Here is a 26,851-nt window from a genome sequence, read left to right on the forward strand (position 1 = left end):
GTAGTACCTGCCTGACTTTTAAGAATTGCTGCAAACCATTTGAATCACCCTCTATGCATATCTAATTTTGAATGGTTCAAGAAATATATAAATCCACAAAACAGAAAACTATGTATTTGGTGCACAGAGAGGAATAAAGGAAAGCCACCAGGTTCTATTGGAATGGATTGTGCTGAATGCTTTACTATGTGTACGGCCCTGTTTCAAAGACAAAGAGAGGATCTATTTCATATTACTACACTATTCTAGAAGCTATGAGGACTAATACAAAGTAGTTTCTATGATATCTATCTATAACTTATATAAAGACTTGTTTTCGGCAATGGTGGGTATTTACTGCTCATATAAACACCAGAGGACATCTCTGCCCTTGTAGAACTTACAGTCTCATAGGGAAGGCACACGTTAAACCAATGGTCAGATTGATTAATGTATAATTCACATTTGCACAAATGTTTGAGAGGAAAGTTGTGTTTTCTTCTGAAAGTATGTATTAAAGTATTTAGCTTAGAATGGAAAGCTCAAGGAATATATATATATTTTTTTTATATGCCATGATCTTATAGAGGAGTTAGAGTGAATTGGGAATAGAAGCCTGGTGGTCTTGGGGGAGGGGAGAATGTTCCCAACAGAAGAGGGAATCTGAGAAATGGTCTTGCAGTAGAGAGCAAAGTGTTGAATCTAAGGCTCTGAAAGAACACCAGACCGTCTGGAACAAGCAGATGATTAGCAAGTGTTGGTAAGTCTTGAAAACTCGTCAGGAGCTGACAATGCAAGGCCATGTCATGCCAGGTTAAGGATTTTGGTCTTTATCCAAAAAATTATGTGATGCTACTGTTGGGTTTTAAATATCAGGAATATGGTTATACTTGAATTTTGAAAATATAATTCTATATTTTGCAATTTGTGAAAAAAAAAATTGGTGGGAGGGGCCAAGATGGATGAGGGCAGATGAATCAGGAGGCTGGAAAAAGATTCATGGTGAGAGATACTTTAGCTTAAACTAAGGGGATACATTTAGCTTAGACTAAGGAGATAGAGAAAGGTACTGAGGGAGTTTGCAATGGATAACAATGATAGAGGGGCCAAAAGTGGGTTGTAGGTTTATAGCATAAACCACAGGAAATATAGCGACATCAGCAACTTAAGGAAGGAACATTGGAAGATGTCTATCTTCAAGGTATGGGAAGGATCTTAATTATTCTACATATCATCTTACAATATTTTTTAGTATCTGAAATATAGATATTTCGCTTTATGGGTCTGGAGCCCACAATGCTCCAGAGGAGAGACAGGAGAGGCCTGCAGTAAAGGTATGCATTTTAAAGTCATAGGACAGATGGAAAATGAGGCAGGGCTATGGATGCATTTCCCTACGGAAAGAGTAAAGAGGAAACACCAGGGACTTAGGAACTATAAAATTAAGCAAAAAACTTGTCTGTTTGGAAAAGGATATCAGATATCCATGAAATGCCACCATTCATTGATGCTTTATCTCTTACAAGTTTCAACAAATTATTTCCAATGCACCGTAAACTAATATTTCTTTTACATTATTATGCAAACACTTCATTTTTAATATTTGTTATCTATTGTATACTAGTCTTCCCCTAATTTTAATTTAATTATGTGAAGTAAGGAAATATATTTCTATTTATGTATCGTTAATCTCCATGGAATGGTGCTTAAAACTAAATCTTTCAGATGTGAACTTTTAATTTTTCCCTTTAGCACCTATACCATTTTATCCTTCTCTCATGCCAACATTCTGTAGTGATACTTCCTGTTTCTAGTGATGCAACAAAGAAACTATTCTTGCCAGAGCCCATCAAAGGTGCTGCCATCACTGATCTTGCCCCCCTCCTGCTGCCTGTCTATAACTGAGGCTTATTGTTGGCTATTTTGGACACAGTTCCTTAGAGCAAATTTTACCAGCATTACCACTTCTTGCAGAGAAGCTGCTTGAACCCATTTTTTGTTGTATTCTTTGCTTTCTCAATATCAGAGTAAGAAAGGTTTTACTTGTTTGTTTGTTTGTTTGTTTTAATAGAGAAGGAGCGTGCATGTGTGCATGAGAGAGAGGGTGAGGGTGAGGAGGTGGGGGAGGGGCAGAGGGACAAAGACAGAAAGAGAATCTCTAGCAGGCTACATGCCCATCCCAGCATACAGCTGGTTGTGGGGCTTGATCCCAGGACCTTAAGATCACGACCTGAACCAAAATCAAGAATCAGACCCTTAACCTATTGAGCCACCTAGGTGCCCCTGCCTGTGTTTTTATTGAAGACTTTTTGCCCTAAAACTCAAGCAAGAACATCACAGTACTGGCCAGCTACTTACCTTGTAGGATGTTGTACAAATTGAATTCATGTTCCCATAGAATGACTCCTTTTCAGGAAAGTTTCTCAGACTCTTATATAAATGGGCTCTAGGAAAGCTTTCTTTAAAAGTGTTCTAAAAATGGCTGAATCTGGGGATTATTCAGGTTATGATCCAGCTAAGTCAGCAGTTAACTCACTTACTTGAGATAAAATTTCTTTCTCTTTACTTTTCTACAACTATCCAGTGTTTAAAAATTCAGCAGATTGTGGTTTCTCCTGTAAATTGACCATTATGAGTAAATGCTAACTTATATATCCTTCAAACTAAAGGCAATCATTTTTCCCCATAGAGGTTATATTATAGAATTTATAATTTTTATTATATCTAATTCTATTCCCTCTCTCCCCCAGCCCCAGTATTATGAGGTGAATGTGTGACCTTGCGTACCTTATTAACTTTCCAATGGAAAACTTAATACATGCAGAGGGTAAGCAACTCCAATGTGGTCTCTCAAGATCAGAATTTGCATGTAAACAAGTCTCCTATCACTGGAGATCGCCCAGTGCTATCCATATTAGCGTGTCCAGTGACTGAATGCTAACTACAAACACAGAGGTGCTACAGTACAGAACAGAGGTTATTTACTGTGCTTTGAAGAGTGTGGAAATTCTGAAAGATACCATAGGGGCTGCAATAGAACCAGATAAAGAGCCTGGGGATCTGAATTCCTCCTAGCTTCAATAAGAACCGTGATGCTCTGTACTGTTTTGCATGGAGTTCCACATAAGATCCTTTCCCCTCTTTCTCTCTTCCTCCCTTTCACGTTGTCTTCTTCCCTTATTGATAGGCCTCTTCCACTCTCCCTCTCTTTAGTTCCTTCTGTCCTCTCTTTCTTACCTCCCTCTTTATCCTCTTTCTTCTTCTTTTATTCATTCCTTCTCTTCCTGAGTTTGGAGAAAAAACTGTAGGACAATAGAATATTAAATGTCAATCACTCCTATTCTCATCATCTAGAATAATCAATCTTTAACATATTTTCAATTTGCTTTTGAAAGGAACACGTCATATGGCTGTTAGAGACTCCTTTGCTCTCATGAACGTGACCCACCTCAACACACTCCTCCCCCCAGAAAAGAAACCGTTGTTTATGAGCTGGCTGGGATAAACTTTCAGTGTTCTTTTAGTTGTTGCAAAAGAAAAATATGCGTAGTCTGTTAAAAAATATTTAACAGGCCAAAAGTCATCCAGTGGAAATGAGTCCTCCTTCCATTCTTTTCCCTTAATAACCTCTGTATCTTTTCAGAAGTATTCTATGCATTTACATATACCCGTGTGTTTATATATCCAGTTGAATACAGTTGCCATACAGAAATTCTTAAGCACTCTGCTTTCTCACTTATTGTGTCTCAGGGATATTTCTTTATCATCATATATAGATGATAAATTACTAGTTTATGCTAGTTTACACATTGCACATACACACACACATAGATACACACATGTAAGAGCTGTGTTTTCCTCTTCAAAATTATATATGACCGAAGTCTTAAAATAAGATTTCATTTGGGAAAAAAGTGTTTATTTTATTTTATTTTTTAATAAAATAATTTTTTATTGGTGTTCAATTTACCAACATACAGAATAACACCCAGTGCTCATCCCGTCAAGTGTCCCCCTCAATGCCCGTCACCCACTCACCCCCACCCCCCGCCCTCCTCCCCTTCCACCACCCCTAGTTCATTTCCCAGAGTTAGGAGTCTTTATGTTCTGTCTCCCTTTCTGATATTTCCCACACATTTCTTCTCCCTTCCCTTATATTCCCTTTCACTATTATTTATATTCCCCAAATGAATGAGAACATACACTGTTTGTCCATCTCCGATTGACTTACATCACTCAGCATAATACCCTCCAGTTCCATCGACGTTGAAGCAAATGGTGGGTATTTGTCATTTCTAATAGCTGAGTAATATTCCATTGTATACATAGACCACATCTTCTTTATCCATTCAGCTTTCGATGGACACCGAGGCTCCTTCCACAGTTTGGCTATTGTGGACATTGCTGCTATAAACATCGGGGTGCAGGTGTCCCGGTGTTTCATTGCATCTGAATCTTTGGGGTAAATCCCCAACAGTGCAATTGCTGGGTCGTAGGGCAGGTCTATTTTTAACTCTTTGAGGAACCTCCACACAGTTTTCCAGAGTGGCTGCACCAGTTCACATTCCCACCAACAGTGTAAGAGGGTTCCCTTTTCTCCACATCCTCTCCAACATTTGTGGTTTCCTGCCTTGTTAATTTCCCCCATTCTCACTGGTGTGAGGTGGTATCTCACTGTGGTTTTGATTTGTATTTCCCTGATGGCAAGTGATGCAGAGCATTTTCTCATGTGCATGTTGGCCATGTCTATGTCTTCCTCTGTGAGATTTCTCTTCATGCCTTTTGCCAATTTCATGATTGGATTGTTTGTTTCTTTGGTGTTGAGTTTAAGAAGTTCTTTATAGATCTTGGAAACTAGCCCTTTATCTGATACGTCATTTGCAAATATCTTCTCCCATTCTGTAGGTTGTCTTTGAGTTTTGTTGACTGTATCCTTTGCTGTGCAAAAGCTTCTTATCTTCATGAAGTCCCAATAGTTCATTTTTGCTTTTGTTTCTTTTGCCTTCGTGGATGTATCTTGCAAGAAGTTACTGTGGCCGAGTTCAAAAAGGGTGTTGCCTGTGTTCTCCTCTAGGATTTTGATGGAATCTTGTCTCACATTTAGATCTTTCATCCATTTTGAGTTTATCTTTGTGTATGGTCAAGAGAATGGTCTAGTTTCATTCTTCTGCATGTGGATGTCCAATTTTCCCAGCACCATTTATTGAAGAGACTGTCTTTCTTCCAATGGAGAGTCTCTCCTCCTTTATCGAATATTAGTTGGCCATAAAGTTCAGGGTCCACTTCTGGGTTCTCTATTCTGTTCCATTGATCTATGTGAAAAGTGTTTATTTTAAAACACACTAGAAAACAACTGGTACAATAAGAAATATCAATAAATTAGAAACAGCAGACCTAGGACACAGGCCAGACATTGCCATGTTTTAGCAGTATGATGCTGGGCAAATTACTTAATCTATCAGAGTTTCTTTTTTTTTTAATATATGAAAAGCTTTTTGTTTATTTGTTTTTTTTGTGTGTGTTATTAACACATAAAAATGCACAGATCTTAAGTATATATTTTATTAAGTTTTGACAAGTGTTAGGATCATGCAACTACCATATTGATCAATATTAGAATAATTTCATTACTCCAGAACTTTCCTGATGACACTTTGTTTGTGAATCCCATCCACCTGCTACCTCTATCTCTCTATCACATAGACTAGTTTGCTTTTTTTTTTTTTTAATATTCACTTATTTGAGAGAAAAAGAGAAAGAGCATGAGCAGGGGGAGAGGCAGAGGGAGAGGGAGAGTGAATCTCAAGAAGAATCAACATTGAGCTAGGTGACCTAATCTGAGATCAAGAGTTAAATGCTCAACTAACTGAGCCACCCAGGCACACTAGTTTGCTTTTTTTAAAAGAAAATTATATAAATGAAATCATACAATATTTACATAGTTTATGCAAATAATCTTTTGCTCCAGGTGCTTGAAATTCATGTATGCTGTGTGATTAGTAGTTTGTTTCTTTTCTTTGTGTTTCATTGTATAAATATATCATAATTTGTTAATTCATTTTCCTGCAATGATGAACATTTTCAGTTTGGGTATATTATGAAGCAAATTGCCACAAGCATTCTTTCACAAGCCTTTTTATTTTGGAAGGCAGTTGCACTCATTTCTCTTGGATATATATCTAGAAACAGAATTGCAGGATCACAGGTGAGATGTAGGAAATATCTAAGGAATTGCCAAACACTTTGTAAAAGTGGTTAAACCATTATACTTTCTCATCAAAAACATGAGGATTTAAGGTGCTTACGTTCCCAGAAATATTCAGTATTTTCAAACTTAAAAAGTTAGCTAATGTAGTATTTGTAAGATACTCTGTAATGTTTTTTTTAATTTACATTTTCTTGACTATTGATGATGCTGTCTCTATTCATGTGCTTGTTAGTCATTTGTTCACCTTTTATTGTGAAGTTTCTGTCAAAAGCTTTTGCCCACTTTTTAAATTATTTTTTTATTTTTATAAATTTATTTTTTATTGGTGTTCAATTTGCCAACATATAGAATAACATCCAGTGCTCATCCCGTCAAGTGCCCACCTCAGTGCTCGTCACCCAGTCACCCCCACCCCCCGCCCACCTCCCCTTCCACCACCCTTAGTTCGTTTCCCAGAGTTAGGAGTCTTTCATGTTCTGTCTCCCCTTCTGATATTTCCCACTCATTTTTTCTCCTTTCCCCTTTATTCCCTTTCACTACTTTTTATATTCCCCAAATGAATGAGACCATATAATGTTTGTCCTTCTCCAATTGACTTATTTCACTCAGCAAAATACCCTCCAGTTCCATCCACGTTGAAGCAAATGGTGGGTATTTGTCGTTTCTAATGGCTGAGTAATATTCCATTGTATATATAGACCACAGCTTCTTTATCCATTCATCTTTCAATGGACACCGAGGCTCCTTCCACAGTTTGGCTATTGTGGACATTGCTTCTATAAACATCGGGGTGCAAGTGTTCCGGTGTTTCACTGCATCTGTATCTTTGGGGTAAATCCCCAGCAGTGCAATTGCTGGGTTGTAGGGCAGATCTATTTTAACTCTTTGAGGAACCTCCACACAGTTTTCCAGAGTGGCTGCACCAGCTCACATTCCCATCAACAGTGCAGGAGGGTTCCCTTTTCTCCACAGCCTCTCCAACATTTGTGGTTTCCTGCTTTGTTAATTTTCCCCATTCTCAATGGTGTGAGGTGGTTTTGCCCACTTTTAAATGGGGGTTGTTTTTATTTGGGGGATATAAGTTATAGTGGTTATGTTATAGATCTAAATCCTTTGACATTTCTGTGTGTTGTATTTTCCTCTTAGTTTGCGGCTCTATTATTTATTTTCTTAGTGGTATCTCTTGATGAACACAAAATTTCATGATGAATACATCCAATTTACTTTTTCTTTTGGTGGTGACCTAAGGAATCATTACCTACCATAGTTGTGAAGACATTGTTCACTATTTTTTTTCTTAGAAGATTTATTGTTTTGACTTTCATGGTAGTCAATAGTCCATTTCAAATTAATATTTAGGTATGGTATGGTGTGAAATAGGAATTGATAATTGTTTTCTATAATGCTATCTATCTATTCAAGAATTTGTGTCTGTGGAAAAGACTTTCCTTTACCTATGGACTTCATGTGGTGACTTTGTGAAAAATCAGTTGAACATATACCTGTGGATTCCTTTCTGTACTCTTTCTTTCTGATTGATCTATTTATCCTTTCAGCATTACCACATTATCTTGATTACTGTTAACTTAAACTTTGAAATCAGGTAGGGTAGCTCCTCCATCTTTCTTTAAACTGGATTTTTGGGATCCCTGGGTGGCGCAGCGGTTTAGCGCCTGCCTTTGTCCCAGGGCGTGATCCTGGAGACCCGGGATCGAATCCCACGTCGGGCTCCCGGTGCATGGAGCCTGCTTCTCCCTCTGCCTATGTCTCTGCCTCTCTCTCTCACTGTGTGCCTATCATAAATAAAAAAAATTTAAACTGGATTTTTAAAATACTCAGTTATTTCATGGATTGAATGAAATAAGCTAAATAATTTAATCTCTCACAAGGAAATATACAAATGTCAGATGTCAGAGTGAAGTGAATGGTGCTATAGAATAGTGAAGACCACATATTTATGTCTGTCTTTTTTAATGAACAAAGTCAGATTATCCAAGATAATCTGAGTTTGCATTCTTTATCTTCTGCTTGACAACTGAGAATGCTACTTTGAGGATGTTTCATCTATGTGTCTTTGTCTCAGCATATGTTTGGGATAATAACTGTATCCATCTCACAGGGGAGTTTAAAAGATTAAATTAGTTTAATGATGTAAACATTTAGAAAAATACCTGGCACATTATAAATGTTAAATAAATATTTTTTATTGCATTAGTTATCCGTTGAACATAACAACTTGCCTCAAAATTTACTACCTTGAAATTCATTTACTACCTTAAATTTCTATGGGTCAAGATTCTCAACAGAGCTTATATTGGTTTTCTGCTTCTCTCACAAATCTGCAATCAAAATGTCAGCTGTGGGTGGAGGGGTCCTTACATATAGGCTTGACTAGGAAAGGAGCTACTTTCAATGTTACTTAGGTGGTTGTTGGCAAGAATCAGCTCCTTAAAGGTTGATGGACTGAAAGTTTCTGTTTATTGCTGCTTGTTGGCCTGGGACTACCCCCATGGACCTTTTGATCATAGCATCTTGCTTCATCAAACTGCACAAGCCAAGAAGGCAATAGAGAGAGAACATATGCTAGCAAGATAGAAGTCGCAATCTCTTATAACTTAATCGAAGGGGTGATATCCCATTGTTTTTGCAATATTCCATTGGTTGGAATCAAGTCACTGGGTCCAGCCTACTCAAGGAGAGAAATTATAGAAGGACTTGAATAAGGAGGCAGGAATCCTTGGGAGCCATCTTAAAAGGTTGCTTACCACACTTATCTATACTAAGAACTTAAGAACTATTTAAACTTGTTATTTTCACTATTCTATACAATAATCTTAATGCATAAAAGAGAAACTAGAGACGCCTGGGTGGCTCAGCAGTTGAGCGTCTGCCTTTGGCTCAGGGCTTGATCCCGGAGTTCCTGGATCGAGTCCCACATCGGGCTTCTGCATGGAGCCTGTTTCTCCCTCTGCCTATGTCTCTGCCTCTCTGTCTCTCATGAATAAATAAATAAAATCTTTTAAGAAAAGAGAGAAACTAAATAATTTTATGTAATGTCCTTAAACAAATATTACCATATATGTTTAAAGGTTCAATATACATGGTGGAGAGATATATACATGTGTTAAATTCATATTTAGGAATTGAAGCCCAAATATAGAGACTATGACTGCTATGCTATTCTATTTTTTTTTCCCAATTTGGGTTTAGTTGATGGTTTTAGTTTTGTATTGTAGCTCTCAGTTAGTATTTAATCAATGACTTTCTATAGTGCATGGTTAATTATTTTCTCATATTTTCATTAAGAAATCATGAAATTTATTTTCTTTTATTTATTTATTTATTTTTGCTTCAACTGTTGTTTATTGACACACAGGTAGGCTCTATAGCAACAGGCCTGGAGGCAGCTGCAGGAGGGGGGAAATGGAGGGTGGTGTTCTTGCCTGCAGCAACAGCTGAGCATAGGAACAGAAGGGCAGGTGGGAGTGGGGGACACAGGGGGATGGAGAAGCAAGTAAGGGCCTGAGCCAGTGTAACTGGAACCACTGCCCTGGGCTGCGATTCTTGCCGGTTGTCTCTAGACCCGGCCAGGGCTGGGAGTTCTCTGCTTATCCATTTTCTACAGGAACCGAATGGAGTACACAGAGGAGGAGAAGCAGGAGCTGTTGCCCTCCGTGTTAAAGCTCTGGGGCTTCCAGTCTTGCACCCTTCCCTCGTTGGTTGCTGGGGTGAGGTCACCTGATGTGCAGCCCAGCTCTGGGCCACCTGCACCTAACAGGGTCCTAAAAAAGTCATGTTTTACAGAGGCATTCATCTTCCCTGGCATCCCAGCCCACCAGTGCCACGTGACAACCCCCGAGTGAGCACTACAAGCATTGCTGACCTAATGGATGGGTTGGGAGAAGGGGGTGGGGCAGGGGCTGGAGGAAGGACTGTCGGCCGCCAGGGCACAGGCATCACACGCATGGTATTGGTGAAGCCGGAGCCAGGGTGCCACCCGGTCAGCACAATGACCACATCTCCCTTCTTGAAGAAGCCTTGGGCCTTGCCAACATTCATGGCCAAGCTCACCCGGAGGTCCCGTCCTCAGCCCAGGCCTCCTGCACTGGGTCCTTACACACCACAGGGAAGATGCCGCGGTACAGGTGGGCCTGGCGAGCAGTCTGGGGGTTCCAGGTCCAGCAATGATGGGGGCGCGGGGGCGGTGTCTAGCCACCTGGTGAGCAGACCTGCCACACTCGGTGAGCACGATTACGGCCCTGCTGCATCACTTGCAGGAGGCCTCCAGGGCGCCAGGGCGGCGGCTTCTGCGGGGTCACTGGTGATGGGCGCCAGGCAGCGGAGTCTCTCAAATAATTGCCAAGTGGTAGATGGCGGCCTCTGCCTCACGGGCAATCAGGTGCTGCCTGCGAACCGCCTCCAGGGGTAATCCCCGTCGGCGGTCTCTCCAGACGGCATGACGCAGTCAGTCCATCCAGCACTGCACTGGCCACATCACTGCCCTCAGCCCGGTGGGACGGGCTCTCCTGATCTTGCTCTCCAGCATCTGTGCGCACAGATGACCGGCTTGCCCGCTCGGTTGCACCGCCCAATCATCATCTTCTGGGCAAGGAAGACCTTCTCTGCAGGGATCTCAATGCCTAGATCGCCTCGAGCCACCACGATGCCATCGCTGGCTTCCAGGATCTCATCAAACCTCCGAACTCCCTCATGATTCTCAATTTTGCTGATTATCTTGATGTTCTTCCCTCTCTCTCCCAGGACCTTCCTGACCTCATGGACATCAGCCGCCTTGCGGATGAAAGACGCGAACACCCTACGTACGTCCTGCTGCACCCCGAATTTCAGATCCTGGATGTCCTCCTCCGACACAGCAGGCAGGTCCACAGCAGCCCCGGGGAGGTTCACACCCTTCTTGCTCCCCAGGGAGCCGCCCTTCTCCACCTCCGTCACCAGGAAGTCAGCACCTTTCTGCTTCACCTGCAGAGAAATAAGCCCATCGTCCAAGTAGACCTTGCTGCCCACTTCCACCACCTTGCAGATGTTCTTGTAGTCCAGCCACAGGATGTCCTCGCCACATTTTTCCATGTAGGCATTGTCCAGGGTGATCTTGAGAGTGGCTCCTTTCTTCAGCTCTACCTCTGCAGTCCCGCTGCCTTTGATGAGGTCGGTTCAGATCTCAGGGCCTTTGGTGTCCAGGGCCACAGCCACTGGCCGGTAGAGGATGGGGTCAGAAGCGAAGCTCTCTGTGGCTGCGCGCACCTTCTTGATGGGCAATGCGTGGTACTCGTGCTCCCCATGAGAGAAGCTCAGGCGAGCCACATTCATTCCAAACTTTTTTTTTTTTTTTTTTTTTCTCAATCTAACTTACTAAAGCCAATTTTTATTTTACTCCTAATGAGCTAGATTTAGGTCAGCAGGACAGTTTTTTTCTCTGAGGAAATCAGTTCTCAGTTTTTTTTTTTTTTTTTTTATTGGTGTTCAATTTACTAACATACAGAATAACACCCAGTGCCCGTCACTTAATCATCTCCTTCAACGTCTCCACCGATCGGGAAGCTGGTCCAATGGTCCAGATGATGCCAGTGTCCCGGGCCGTGATGGATGGGGAGTCCATGTCCAGGAGGCACATGTGTTTGTACTTTAGAATCTTTAAAACTCTCAGATAAATGCCACCCTATGACACAGATTTATTACAGTTTTGTTCTCAACTTGTCATCTAGCACTTCTGTTGTTGATAACTTAGATAGGTTTCATTTCTCTTATCTACAAAAAATAAACAAAGCCAAGGATTTATTTATTTATTTATTTATTTATTTATTTATTTATTTTTTTTTTTTTTTACTGCGATGAGCAAGTTTTATTGAACTTTTCTCCTAGGAGGATTTTTTCCAATACATGGGAAAATAGACATGTGGCAATCTAACTATTATCTCAAAAATTGTAAGCAGAAGAGTTATTTCTTATACTGGAATAAATGCTTCCCATGGACAGAATGCATTGTAGCCCAACATTATGTGTTTCAACAAGCATGCAAGTAAGTTCATCAAGTGGGGAGTATGTTCTGGCCCAGATCTGTGGGCCAGATAATTTTACAGATAAAGGATTTGTGATTCATGATAAGACTGAAACAAACAAATTTTGATTGCAAAATAGCTTCACTGAGTTTGTAATTTGGCATAATCCCAGAATATGGGAATGTGACATTAAATATACATAAAGAATAGCTGTATTTGTTCATTGCAGTAGGGACAGTGATGGCATTTCTTGATAGTAACAGCCAGAATTAATAAGGGTATAATCATATCTATTTGATAAGTCATTCATTCAACATTAAGATACTTTTTAAAGTAGAGCAAGGATACATCATTACACAAAGAGGAAAAAAAATATCCCTGACTTTATGACAAATATATTGTAATTGGAAGAGAGACCCAATGAATAAATAGGTAAAAAGGAAAACAAAAGTGTAAGTTAGAAGCTGACTGGCAATATTTAAAAAAAAAATAGAGCATTGATCGTGGTATACGGACTCTTGAGGATGAAGGATATAGTTACAACTTTATATCAGGTAATCAAAGAAGCATTATTGTGGTGATGAAAAGCCCTTAATAAAGTCAGAGAGCGAGCCTGTGGATAGCTTTTAGCCACAAGGAATAGCCAGTTCAAAGGCCCTGAGCTGGCAGCTTGCCGAGTGGGTTCGAGGAGTAATATAGAACAGAAAAAGCTAAATAGGAAATAGAGTTGAAATCAGAGCCAAAGAGATAGATGGTGGTTAGAATGTGTACAGCTGTGAAAATTAGTGTAAGGACTTTGACAAGAATGTATTCACATGGCCACTAACCCTCCTGGGAGAGAGACTGGTAAATGTAGTCTTCCTTTGAAAACTGAGGTAGGGATCCCTGGGTGGTGCGGTGGTTTAGCTCCTGCCTTTGGCCCAGGGCGCGATCCTGGAGACCTGGGATCTAATCCCACATTGGGCTCCCGGTGCATGGAGCCTGCTTCTCCCTCTGCCTATGTCTCTGCCTCTCTCTCTGTGTGACTATCATAAATAAATAAAAATTAAAAAAGAAAACTGAGGTAGAGTTTGTTGCTGCCACCAGTGAAAAAGTACATTTTGGGATGGGATCAGGGTGTGAGTATGTGGGGGGGAAGGAGTTGCGGAAAATTATCTGGCATGGCTAGACCATAGGATAAAGTAATCTAAGTTTATTCTTTAACCATATGTACTTCTGCTGTCATTGTCTGAAAAATATATTTTCTCTACACCTGCATTTTAGTGTCTTAGATTCCTGGAAAATTTATTCATCATTAATTTTCTATGCTTTATAGTGAACCAGTACATCAACTGTATAAACATTTACTTAACCATTTTCCTTTCAATAAACATTTTGGTTGTTTTCAGGTTTTGCTAAGACAAACCAGACCTCCATGAACATCTGTATGATGTCTCTTTATGTATATGTGCAAGAGTTTCTCAAGACTTTATTTCTAGAAGTTGAATATTGGTGTCAGGGGATATGTGGATCTTTGATTTCTACCAAATAATGTCAAATCATTTTCCAAAGTTATTTTGTCAAATTACATTTTAGCAACATTCATTCTGCATCCTTACAAACACTTAATATTGTCAGACTTTTAAATACTTTCTGTCTGGTGGGTATTAGATTGTATTACATTGTGGCTCTAAGAGGCATTTTACAAGGACTAATTAGGTTGAGTGTCTTCACATGTGTTTATAAGAACAGATGTATTTTCTCTTTCATGAAATGCTTTTTTTAAATTTTCTATTGAATCAATTATTTGTATTTAATATGTAAAAATTCTCTGTAGTTTCTGGGTACCAATATTTGTCAGCTGTTGTTAAAATATTTGTTTTTTCAACTTGCGTTTTGTCTGGTAGTGACTTTTGATTAACAGGCATCATTTTTTCTCTACCTCATGTTTCGTTTTAAAAGTTTTAATTTTGCTATGTATTTGGTCTTCATGGAAATGATTTTGTATAGTATGTGAGATAGGAATCTCAATTAGTTTTTAAAGTAATGTTAGCTAATCTTGCTAGCATATTTTTAATAGTCTGTAATTTTCCTATTGGTTGGGAGTGATAGTTCTATAATATATCAATTTGGCATATATCTGTAAATTTGGAGTTGCAGTTAGTTGCAGTCTGTTACACATATAACTTGGTCTGAATTAATATCTGTATACCTATGTCTATCTATATCTATGTATATCTCATGTCAACATATAGCAGAACAATTTCACAATTCTATTCCAGGTGTGACTTGGACCTAGATCTTCCATATGAATTTTAGAGTTGTTATAACAAACAAATAAAAAACCCGGACAAAATAGCTGGTATAGTGATGAGCCTAATCTTGCCATAATTTGAAATTCATTTAGATAGTCCTTAATGTCTTATAATAAAGTTTTATAATTTTAGTTTTAGTCCAATTATTTTAAATGTTTTAGCATCTTCCATAGCTATGCTATTTTTATTAGTATTATAAATACTATTTTAGTGCTTAATTTCTGATGATTTATATGAAAATTTTATTTATTTTCATATGGTGACTTTAATCTAGCCATACGTCCTCATCTTTTTTTATCAACTCCACCTGTCATTTTCTGTTGGTTCTAGGCCCACACTCACCTTTCTATACTTACTCTACTGCTGGAGCTAGATGCTTGAAAAATGCATTTCCCAGAATGCTGTGAGAACCAGGCTATGATTAGGTGCTGCCAAAGGCAAGGCTGTCAGGAAAGGAGACAGAAGGAGGCTGGGGTAAAGTAGAAGCCACAGGCTTCCACAGGCAACTGCAAACTTTCATAATGGCAACAGCCATAGGAACAATGAATGACTTTAATAAGAAACTGTGGATTCTAGCAAAGGTGGTGGTGGTAACTAGAAGCAAATTCTGGTTCTGTGGTGACTAGATAGTATCTTGGGGCAGAGGCACTTGGGCTCAGAAGAATGTAGACTTTGGCAGGGCTGGTAGCAAAGGGCTGGAGTCTCCTACAGGAGTGCCCACCACTGGGGTAGATCATCATATCTCTTTCTGGTGTAGTACTTGCTTCCTATAGTTCCTGATTTCCTTCCCTGTCCTGCCTGGTCTCTTCTTGATTCTGCGTAAACTCCCATTGCTTCTATACTCCACCCAACAATTTAGTAACTTAATTGCTGGCATTGAATCCCTCTCTCTCATCTTTGCTCTCCTGACAATACCTTGAATTGGATATTAATTATAAATATCTGTAGATTTTTGGTTTCTTATTGAAAGTATCATAATGTGCCCATTTTGGAATATTTGTTTCTTCTTTTCAAATTCTTGCATACTATTTTTTTTATTTTCTCCTCTTACTCTGCCAGAACCTTCTGTAAAAGATGGGATTCAGTTGTTGTTCACAGTGGAAGTTCATAGTCTGGATTTATAATATCTGGAATAAATTATTTAAATATATTTTTGTGTAAGTTTAGGGTAAATATTCATTATTATACTTTGAAAGTTTCTTTTTTCCCTTATGTTAAGGGATTTGTATTTTACAGTTTTCTCTCTGCATTTATCAAAATGATTAGATTTTTCCCTTTAGTTTCTTAATGTGGTGAATTACATTAACAAACTCTTTGTGTTAAAGCAACCCTGAAATTCTGGGTTAACCTCAAATTCTTCATCACGCTTTCTATTGTTTGCTGATTTTCCTTTTGGATTTTTATATCTATATTCAAGAATGAGATTGATCTGAAAATTTTCTCTCTCATGGTGTCCCAATCTGTGTTATTAGTATTATACTAATACCATAAATGAGTTGTGACATATATCTCCTTTTCTTTTTTGTGGAAAACCTCATCCTCTATTTTTTTAACAATTTTTTTTTAATTTACTCACGAGAGACACAGAGAGAGGGAGAGGCAGAGACACCAGCAGAGGGAGAAGCAGGCTCCATGCAGTCCGATGTGGGACTCAATCCCGGGACTCTAGGATTACACCCTGGGCCAAAGGCAGACACGCAACCACTGAGCCACTCAGGCACCACTCATCATCTATTTTTTTTTTAAATATTTAGTAGAACTCACAAATAAAACCATGTAAGTTTGGTGCGTTATTGTGGGAAGACTTTAACTTGCTAACTTATTTTGTTAATAGTTATAGGCTATACAAATTATCTATGTGTTTTTGAAGTGGTTTGTTAACTGAACTTTTTCTAGTAGTTTGTTAATCACATATAACTTTTAAAATATCTGGCATAGTGTTTTTCAGCTTTCCTGGATTCTTTGCTATACGTGTACCTCACTAGAAGCTGTTAATGGCTGTTACCTGCTACATGCGTTCATTCTTATTTTGTCTAAAGTCGCTTTGATAACGACAGCTAGTCCAGGTATGTTGTCTATTACGTCTTGAAAAATTTAAAAAGCCTAAGACACTATAAACAATATTCAAATACTGAGAGTTCTCAATCTGCCAAGGACACACGGTATTTTTTTTTTTTTTTGCATACACATGGACAACTCCTTTCTCTCTTTCTCTCACGTACATTTTCACCACAATATTGAAGTACCAATCCGTAAGCCTGTGTTTCAGAGTCCCTCCTGGCCAAAGTGATCTCAGATGCAGCATTCAGTTTCTCTCTCCTAAAGGTTCCTGCAGAAGTGAGGACTAGCTGGGAGTAGTCTTCAAAACAGACCCAGTTTTCCTCCAGTCTCTACTCTTTCTTCCCAGGCTTAGATATTACATTCCTTCAACCAGTGGATCTACAAATCAACTTTTAGAGATTTCACCAACCAGTTATGAGATGAGATGTGTCTAGACATATTGATTAATGACTAGCACAGTATATTTTTATTACAAACCTGTTTTGGGTTGGGCGCTGTTCTAGTTTTGGGGATGCAGGAGAAGACAAGCCTTCCTTACATGTCTTAAATGTTATTCCTTAATGTATTATGGAAGTACCTTATATTTTATTTTTTAATTTTTATTTATTTATGATAGTCACTCACAGAGAGAGAGAGAGAGAGGCAGAGACACAGGCAGAGGGAGAAGCAGGCTCCATGCACCAGGAGCCCGACGTGGGATTCGATCCCGGGTCTCCAGGATCGCGCCCTGGGCCAAAGGCAGGCGCCAAACCGCTGCGCCACCCAGGGATCCCTACCTTCTATTTTAAATCAGTCAAGAGTTTTATGAGGAATAGATAAATTTAATCAAACTTAAGTTTAATGTTTAAAAAATTATTATTCTACTTTCACTATAGATATGATCAATAACACTAGTACATTTGTTTAACTTCAATAATGGATTCTAATTGTTAATATCTTAGTGTTTTAAGTCATTATTGAGATAAATTTGTGGGATCCCTGGGTGGCGCAGCGGTTTAGCGCCTGTCTTTGGCCCAGGGCGCGATCCTGGAGACGCGGGATCGAATCCCACGTCGGGCTCCCGGTACGTGGAGCCTGCTTCTCCCTCTGCCTATGTCTCTGTCTCTCTCTCTCTCTCTGTGACTATCATAAATAAATAAAAATTAAAAAAAAACATTTTTGAGATAAATTTGTTAGTATTTAATTTTAATTATTAAGGGCTTTAGTTTTCTAACCATGACTTAAATGTTGTTTAGAGAATATTTAAAACTTCCCATGTAGGGATGCCTGGGTGGCTCAGCAGTTAACCCTCTGCCTTTGGCTCAGGGTGTGATCCTGGAGTCCTGGGATCAAGTGCCACATTGGGCTCCCTGCATGGAGCCTGCTTCACCTTCTGCTTATGTGTCTGCCTCTCTCTCTCTCTCTGTCTCTCATGAATAAATAAATAAAATCTTAAGAAAAAAAAAAGAAATGGAATTGTTGTAAAAAAAACTTCTTATGTAGCAGAATCTTGTTATTAATTTTCACATATAATTTCTGTTTTTGTTGTTGTAGTTACAGATTTTTATGGGAACACATTTTCTATATTTGAAATTTTGTCAAGGCATTGCAAGTTCTTGAAAAAATCTAGTATCTTTTTATTACAATATTTGACAAATATATATCTTTCTCCTAATTAATGGATTCTGATGTTTGGTAATTGTACTGATCATTTATTAGTATAGCCTATCACAGATTGAGGGATATATTAAAGGCTACTTATTGCTATCCTTTCAATACATGCATATATTTTTGTCAATTTTTGTATTTTACATAGGATATGTTGTTAGGTACTTAAGGTTCTCTTAAATTTACTATTTATCACTTATAGTTACCCTATTTGCCTCACAGCATGCTTTTGCCTTGAACTTTACTCTGGGATACATAGGGGAATATGATCAGGAAAACAATGATCTGGAATTAAAAAGCATAGGTTAGAAAAGAGATTAGAATTGTACATCACATGCAAAAGATGTTAAATGAAGTATTGGGAGTAAATGGAAATGTTTGGGGCAAGAGTATAAAGGGGCAAAGGTACCAAGGGACATAATTTTAGAACCACCAGTATTTACAATACTGAAAGAAGGACTTTGCAAAGAATACTAAGATCAAGTAGGTTGAAAAGAAGAACCATGAATGAGGCTTGGCAATAAAGTAGATCCAAGAGAGACTCTATCAAGAAAGTGGAGTTGTCAACAGCATCAAAATATTTATTGTGTACAAGGAAGGTGACATACACTTCCTGCCCATTTATTCAAACATACACACTAGAATGTAAGATTGAGGACAGGAATGTTTTCAATTGTTTCATTCATGAGGTTTCTCCAGATCCCAAAAACATAGCAGTTAGTGGTAAGATTTGTTGAATGAATTTACAATATCTTTTTTTTTTAAGATTTTATTTATTTATTAATGAGAGGCACAGAAAGAGAGAGAGAGAGAGAGGCAGAGACACAGGCAGAGGGAGAAGCAGGATCCATGCACCGGGAGCCCGACGTGGGACTCGATCCCGAGTCCCCAGGATCAAGCCCTGGGCCGAAGGCAGCACTAAACCGCGGAGCCACCCGGGCTGCCCAAAATATAATCTTCTTGATTATTAAAATAAAACAATTAATATAACAATAAATGATTTCAAGACAAGCAAACTCTGCTATTCAAATGTTTTTCTATGTCCCATTATATTATATTGTAACTCAGAGGGTTAAAGAACACAGACGACAAAATAGAGCAGCTTAAACACTTTGGTTATAAAATAGTTTGCTTGGAACTACTGCATAAAAATATCAAATATTCATGTCATAACATTTTTTTCCTTAATCTACCCTATTTTCATGGAGATATACACATTTAGTAATAACACTCAATTTATCTGCCCTAATGTTAATAGCCCATCAGAATAAAATGGCCAGTTCTTATAAAATGGAATACATAATGAAATGCCACATGAATAATTACTATGTTGAAACTTTGTCTGTTTTGTGGATTATTAAAAAATAAAATCTTTTCAGTTATAGTTAAAAATAGATTATTAAAAACTAATTCTACAGAAGTCCATTAAAATAGTAAATTCCATTTCAGAAATTATTTAAATAAAGGAAGATAAACAGTTATTGAAGTCACATAATTTTTAAATGGCATAAACTCTTTTTCTAATTTCATAATAATATAAGAAAAAATAAATTACTGACAATATAAATTAATGCATATTAATCCGTATTAATTCAACCATAAAAATTGTCTCTATGGTGTTTACTATTTCTAAATTGTAATTAAAGAAATTAATATATTTTAGTGAAATAATGCCAATGATTTTTAAAAATAGACTTTCCAGAAGCTTATATCATTAAAAACTGTTTATCAAGGTATCAGGCACTTTGAGAGACTATTCATGTCTTCAAAAAATGCTGCTCCTGCATTTAAAGATTTTTGGAAAAGGAAACAAGAATAAATTAAATATATGTATTTATACATAAATACATTTAAAAATAATGTTGATCTAACTATTTTAAATGTTTTCTTTATATTCAGATAAACTACATTCAGAACCTGTGACATATTCTTTTTAAAAACAGACTCAAAGATGACAAAATTTTATCATTCTGAATTTTAGAAATAATAGTTTCTACATACTAAGCTTGATTGACATTTTGATCTTTTGAAATGAATTATGCATAAAGATCATCATTAATGCAGAGGAAATAAACTCCATTGGCTTCACTTGTGATTTTAAAGCATATATCCTTTTGGGCATCAGACATCTTCAATTTTTCTTCTTGGATTTTGACATACATTTTTGCATAAGCCCAGACACCTATATTTCCATCCTGACAACTATTTTCTTTAAAAATGCTTTGCTTTACTTCCACTAGAAGAAGAAAATGAATGTTTATCATTCAAAAGGTGAAGCATGATGTTCTGTAGAAATATTCTACATGTTTATGATGTTTTCAGAACTAGTCTATTTATCTAAATTCAAATGATTGACCATTGGTCTCACAGCCTATTTTCTTACTCAGGAATAGAGATGCAATATTTCTAGTATTTTCCTAAGTACTAGAGTTAACTTGAAGGTTTTTTTGTATACCTATTGACCATCCTCTATAAATTTTAATTCTGTAGCAATGGTAAAAACTTTTATTATTGAAATTATTTTATAGACATCTTTTTAACAAGGCAATTATCTCACATGAAGCTTTTATTATAGATATACATAACGATTAATATAATAATAAATGATTGAGCTCGAATGTTGTGTTAGAATACAAAATATGCATTTGTATCATCCTCCAGTGATCATGTCTCAGATTCTATATATGTCAAAAGTTCAGCATCCTTGCTTTTTACTCACATAATAAATGTTCTAACTCTGTGTTAGTCTAAGATGTGAATATTTAACAAATGGTTAGTAGATTTTACTTGGGCTGACCTTTTGCATTTGTCATTATCAATAATCATAGTACAAGTAGATGAAGGCACAACAAATTTAATACATGAACATTTTTTAATCAACTTATGGACATGTCTTTTTTTGTTCTTTATGCATAAGATGAAGAAATAAAAGCTGAATGCTCATGGATGCTTTGGGTGGCTGAAATAACCATGTTCAATGACATTCAGAACCATTCATTGTCACCCCGGACAGAGGTTGTCACTGTGAGCTTTGCATTTACATCTGTCTTTACACTTTTAATCAATAATTAGAGTTAAGAGTTTATCATATTTATTATCCTAGTTACAGATTTAAAAAAAATAAAGTAGATTTGGGTCAAAAGAATAAAATAACCTGCCTATTCTGGATGAGACAGGTGAATCTTAGCCACACAGTGTATAAAAAAATCTTAGGACTTTTAGTTGACAGAAACTCAAAATTACTCAATAATGGTATATGCTTACTAAAAAGAATACACATTTACATTGTATTTTGCGAATAAGAAAGGATATAGTCTTATTATACTTTGTCCCAGAATGTCCTAGGTGTTAGAGTGACAACAATAAGATAAATAAAACAAAATAAAAGAATGTTGATAGTCTTTAGGGTCATTTACAAATGTGTATGAAGTATGTTCCTTAATACTGAGAAATTTTACCATTGAAAATTACACTTGGGAGAAAACTAACTTTTGTTTACAAACATTTGAGAATGCTCACTGGAGGGACATGTAGACTTGTCCTGTTTGTCCCCAAATTATTGAGCCACCATCATGAAGAGGACGAGCCTGAGAGGCAGATTTTTTTTTTTACCACATGAAAAAGCGTAATACTGGTTGCTATTCAAATAAGGAAAGGACTAGCTTAAAAAGTAGTGAGTGTTATACTGCTGTGAAAATATATTAATAGTTAATAATTTCAAGCTTAGAGAATATTATGGAACTAAGGAGGCAAATTATTAGGACAAGGGACCTCCATCCCTAACTCAATAAAAACAATTCCACATTTATATATTTTATGTATCCAGCCTTTGTAAGATTAAAAGAGAAAAAAAAATCTATGGTTTAAAATTTTACAGCTACCGAATTACATAATCATCTGGCAGTAATGCTGTAAAGAAAATTTAAGTACTTAAAGGAGTATTTGAATTAGGTGGTCCTTAAACACCTTCAAACACTCAATAACAATTATAATGAAGTTATAATGTTGCCTACAAATAATGTATCTGAGAAGTTTACAAACTCTTTCATCTTCACCACAACCCTGAAAGAAAGCATTATTTTTGCACATGAGAGTGTGGAAGATCAGAAAAGCTTAGCAGATTGAGCAAAGAACTATATAGCATGTGGAAAAAACTTGGTTTGTAATCTTGGTTATACTTTTACCATTCCACAATATTATATAATCATCAAATTAGAGTTTTCTTAGAAATCATATCCTAAACTATTTTCGCTCTAATATTTTAAGGCTCACATATAGCATTATCATTTAGTAATTGGCTATTCCATATTTTAATTTCCTCAAGTTCGCCCACTTGTTCTTGAACTATCTCATTCCATTTAAAGTATCTCTAGCCATTAAAAAACGCTTTTTATGTGATCAGAAATCTGCCTTTCCATATGACCCAATACAAAACATGTTTTTTTTTTCATATTCATCTACTATAGTCTCTTTCTTAAAAGTGTTTGTATTTAAATTGGGGAAGTACAATGTAGAGACAAAACATTATAATATAGAAAGGGTTTCTGCAATGGGATAATACTTCCAAAAAAAATCTTCTTTTCCATGATAAATTATATTTAAAACAAAAGGGCTAACATAAACATTTGCTATTATTATTAACATAAACATTGTCTATTTTGGTAAACATCTCTGTAAGATAAAAGACTATAATAACAAGCATGATTGTAGTTAAACCGAATTTAGGCTCAGTCAGGAACTAAGAAAAAGATTTAGAAGTCTCTGAAAACTAATCCAGACAGAATTTTTATCAACTCCAGGGCAGCTAATTAGCAAAGGTTATATGAATATTACACAGAAGTCTAGAACTTTTCTCTAGGAGAAAAGCTGTTAGAGTTAGTCAAATTATTCAGTATGCAAGAAGCATGTCCCTAAAATGGACAGAGAAAAGCATAGCAGACCTGACAACAGAAAGCCATATGTTAAAGCAAAAGAGATTTGCAGCAGGCATTGGGGTACTCATTCATGGAAATTGTACTTTCAAGATAGTGTATAGTTCTGGTGTCAAAGCAAGATCTCACTCTATGGGTACATTAGAAACAAAGCAGACAGGTCAGGTAAGAGATAACTACAGTGGATTGCATTTCATCTCAATATATTGGTTGATTACTTAAACCTGGGTACAAAGTTAGGAAGTAGTTGTAGAGTGACTGAGTTAAGGGAATGAATTAGAAACTTGTCTATATATATTCTATCTATCTATCCATCCATCATCTATGTATCTATATCAAACTCATTTATCTACATTATTAAACTAAAGGGGTGCTTTAATTGTCCTCCTATTTTATAATAGTTAGTTGCTATCATTCAGGAAATATTTTTTTTTTTTTTAGATAGAAACCTATCTCCATCCTGTGGTCTAAAATGACATTAATCCAGTTATCCAAACTGTTTACATTTATGAGTTGCAAAAAGGTGTAGAAAAAGGTGTACTACAATCCGAAATGTAATAATAATCACTGAGTTATACTTCACATCCAAATGTACCCAACATTTTTTATACTATCATTGGGGCATCAGTAAACCCAGAGATATGCTTTCCATTTTGCTATAGAATATCACTGAAGACAATAAGAGTTGAATACAAGTAAAGTAAAATTTTGGGTCAAATTATAGTATTTATTTACTCAAAAGAACATAATGAATCTTTAGCAAACACAACTATGATTGCCAAAGCTGAGATACAGTACACATATAGGACTTCAAAAGATTGAAATGAGAACTGCTGTTTCATCACTGGTATTATGTGATGCTGTTATAGGCAATAAAGAGAAGCTAAATGTGGTTCTCCTCATTTCTTTTTCAGTTCTTCTAGTCTCTAATTTTATGAGTTCCTAACAAACTATAGAGTCTTCTGGGGAAATACCGCTTCATTTTAATGGAAATATGGAAATGAAAAGAAAGCAAAACTATAAACAATTTTATACATCACACACACAGACACAGAGAGAAGACAGAGAAAGAGAGGGAAAGAGAAGTATAAATATTTCATAATTTACTATTATCTGGCAATAAAGTTTAGAATGCTGTTTTTGTCCTATGATTTCAGGTCCAGATTCACAAAGAAAATGTTTCTCAACTTTTAATATATTATTTGCTTCACAACAATGATAAGACAGCTTTATATTGCATTTTTATATATTAGTGAAAAGTGAAGAATGGTATGTGTTTAACCTTCTGTCCCATAAAAACACTAAGTAACAATAACTGGAAGGAACCTGCTGGGAGTGTTGGAGAGCTCACATGAAGTTTATAATGGAAGCCATGGAAAACACTAGAAAGCTGTCGTTGTTCACCAATATATTCGACAATGACTGCTTAAAAGCAAGTAAGTTTTTTCTCCTTAAATCACATTTCCATGTCATCCCTGATATATCATTTTAGCTACCCTCTGTGGTTGTGCTTATTTTATAATGATTGAATCATATTTGCTTTCATTTTACAGAAGTATGACAGCACCGGGAAAAAATACCGAGAATTCTAACAGAGTACCAATAATGCAACAAGAGGAAAAAAATTAGTATTTCAACTCCATTTTGTCATGACTCTCATATTTTGGAAATAGTTTCCTGCTACTTGCAAGCAGTTATGCTGCAGGGCGGAATCAACTCTTTTCCTAAACTATATTTAGTTATTAGCCTTTCTTCTTATTTTGGGAGGGTGATGCATGATGTTGGCATTAACTCTCTTTTTGAACTTAAATTTTCCAGAGAGAAAAAAAAAACATATAATCTACTTTCCCATCCTCTGTGATTAATTTCTGGAATATGATATGTGAGTGAACCTGAGTGATATTGTGCCTACCAAGCTGTGGCGGACATCTGCTTCAAAAAAGCTGGTGACATTGCAACCAGCTCTCTGTAGGTGTCACTTGTTTGCAATGGTGCAGAGGGAAAGTATGGAGAAGATGAAAAGAAAACGATTAATGCAGTTTGTGTTTCAGATTCCATGCCAATTTAGTAATGTGTATTAATGATGCATTTTGGCAATAAAGCTATGTAATAATCATTAAACAGAACTGCCATTCCCCATTAACAGCAGACTATGTTATAACACATTGGCTAATTCCTCATTAAATTCAACATAAATTAAATAACAGATTTTATGTGTATAGCCAAGAAGAAAGACCCTTTAATTTTATTTTCCTAAGAAAATAAACATTCTTGGGGAAAAATTGGCCAAAATTTCAGGTTATGATTAGATAACAAAACAGAAAGTTTCTTATTTTTCCTGATGTTTGAAATTACCATACAAAGATAGTTAAAGAAAATAAAGATTAAAAAAAAAGAAAATAAAGATTGTTTCACTGTGGTGTCTTTTAGGAAAATGCTTGTTAACTGTAAGCCCCAAATTTGCAACCAACAAATGTATTTGCTCTAAAAATCATTAAAGATGCTCCAAGAGACTGAAATTTAGAGATTGGGGAGTAGAGGGAGACAGGCAGTGGAGAAGGACACTGATTCTATTGCTTGCTCCTCCCCACCATTTTGAGGGCATAGTTTAGACATGTTTTCTATAGGTGGAGTTTGGTGGTTTTGGTCTTGCCATGCAAAGTATGGAGGTGCTCCTCTTCTGTCTTTGCATCTGTGAAGTTTAAAAGACTTCTGGACTACAAATGGACACTCTTCTGCATCCCAGTAGAGGTTCAAATATACTAAATTATATTTGATAAGTAGAATCATAATGACCTGTGAAGGAAAACTCAAAGAGGCCTATAAGAAGAAAATTACTCTAAAGAAGACATAACATTTTTAGCTATACTTAGTACTAAGATCACGTTATTTGAAAATAGTTTGGCTCTGGACAGAGTTTATATATGTATAGAAAAATCATTAAAAACTTTGCAATTTTGAAATTTTGGGTAGTTTTAGCATTATTCTTTATATTTATGTATTTCACATTCTTCCTTATATTTTTCAATATTATTTGGATTTCCATATGGCTTTTTAAAGATTTATTCTTCATTTATTTGAGAGGAATAGAGGCAAAAGGAGAAGGAGAGAAAGAATCTTCAGTAGAATCTCTGCTGAGCACAGAGCGCTACACAGGGCTTAATCTCACAACACGAGTTTGTTTGATTTATTCATCACACACACACACACACACACACACACACAGAGAGAGAGAGAGAGAGAGAGAGAGAGAGAGACAGAGAGAGAGAGAGAGGCAGAGGGAGACGCAGGCTCCATGCAGAGAGCCCAACATGGGACTCGATCCCGTTCGTGTCTCCAGGATCACGCCCTGGGCGGAAGGCGGCGCTAAACCACTGAGCCACCCGGGGTTGCCTACAACCCGAGTTTATAACCTGAGCTGAAACCAAGAGTTGAACACTTAACAGATTGAGCCACCTAGAAGCCCCTCCATGTGGCTATTTGTTAATGAGAAAAACATGTTGGGAAAAATAAATAGAGATGAAATGATTACATGGAATATAAAGAAAAACGAAAGAATAAATTTAATGGCATGAAATATATTGAATATTTGCTACATGAAAAGTTTAGTTAGAATGGATCAATCACATTATAGAGCCTTCTTAACATTTAAAGGGAATAATTACAGTGATTATCAAATAATTAAGCAGATGAAGGGATTTTTTTCCCTACTAA

General features: G+C 36.8%; 1 pseudogene; it reads right to left on the reverse strand.

Moving 5' to 3' along the window:
• Positions 1-9,752: 9,752 nt before the first annotated feature.
• On the reverse strand, positions 9,753-11,515 carry LOC140640665 (pyruvate kinase PKM pseudogene; annotated as a pseudogene).
• Positions 11,516-26,851: the final 15,336 nt, after the last annotated feature.

The sequence above is a fragment of the Canis lupus genome, chromosome 9, assembly GCF_048164855.1.
Source record: "Canis lupus baileyi chromosome 9, mCanLup2.hap1, whole genome shotgun sequence".
Lineage (NCBI taxonomy): Eukaryota > Metazoa > Chordata > Mammalia > Carnivora > Canidae > Canis > Canis lupus.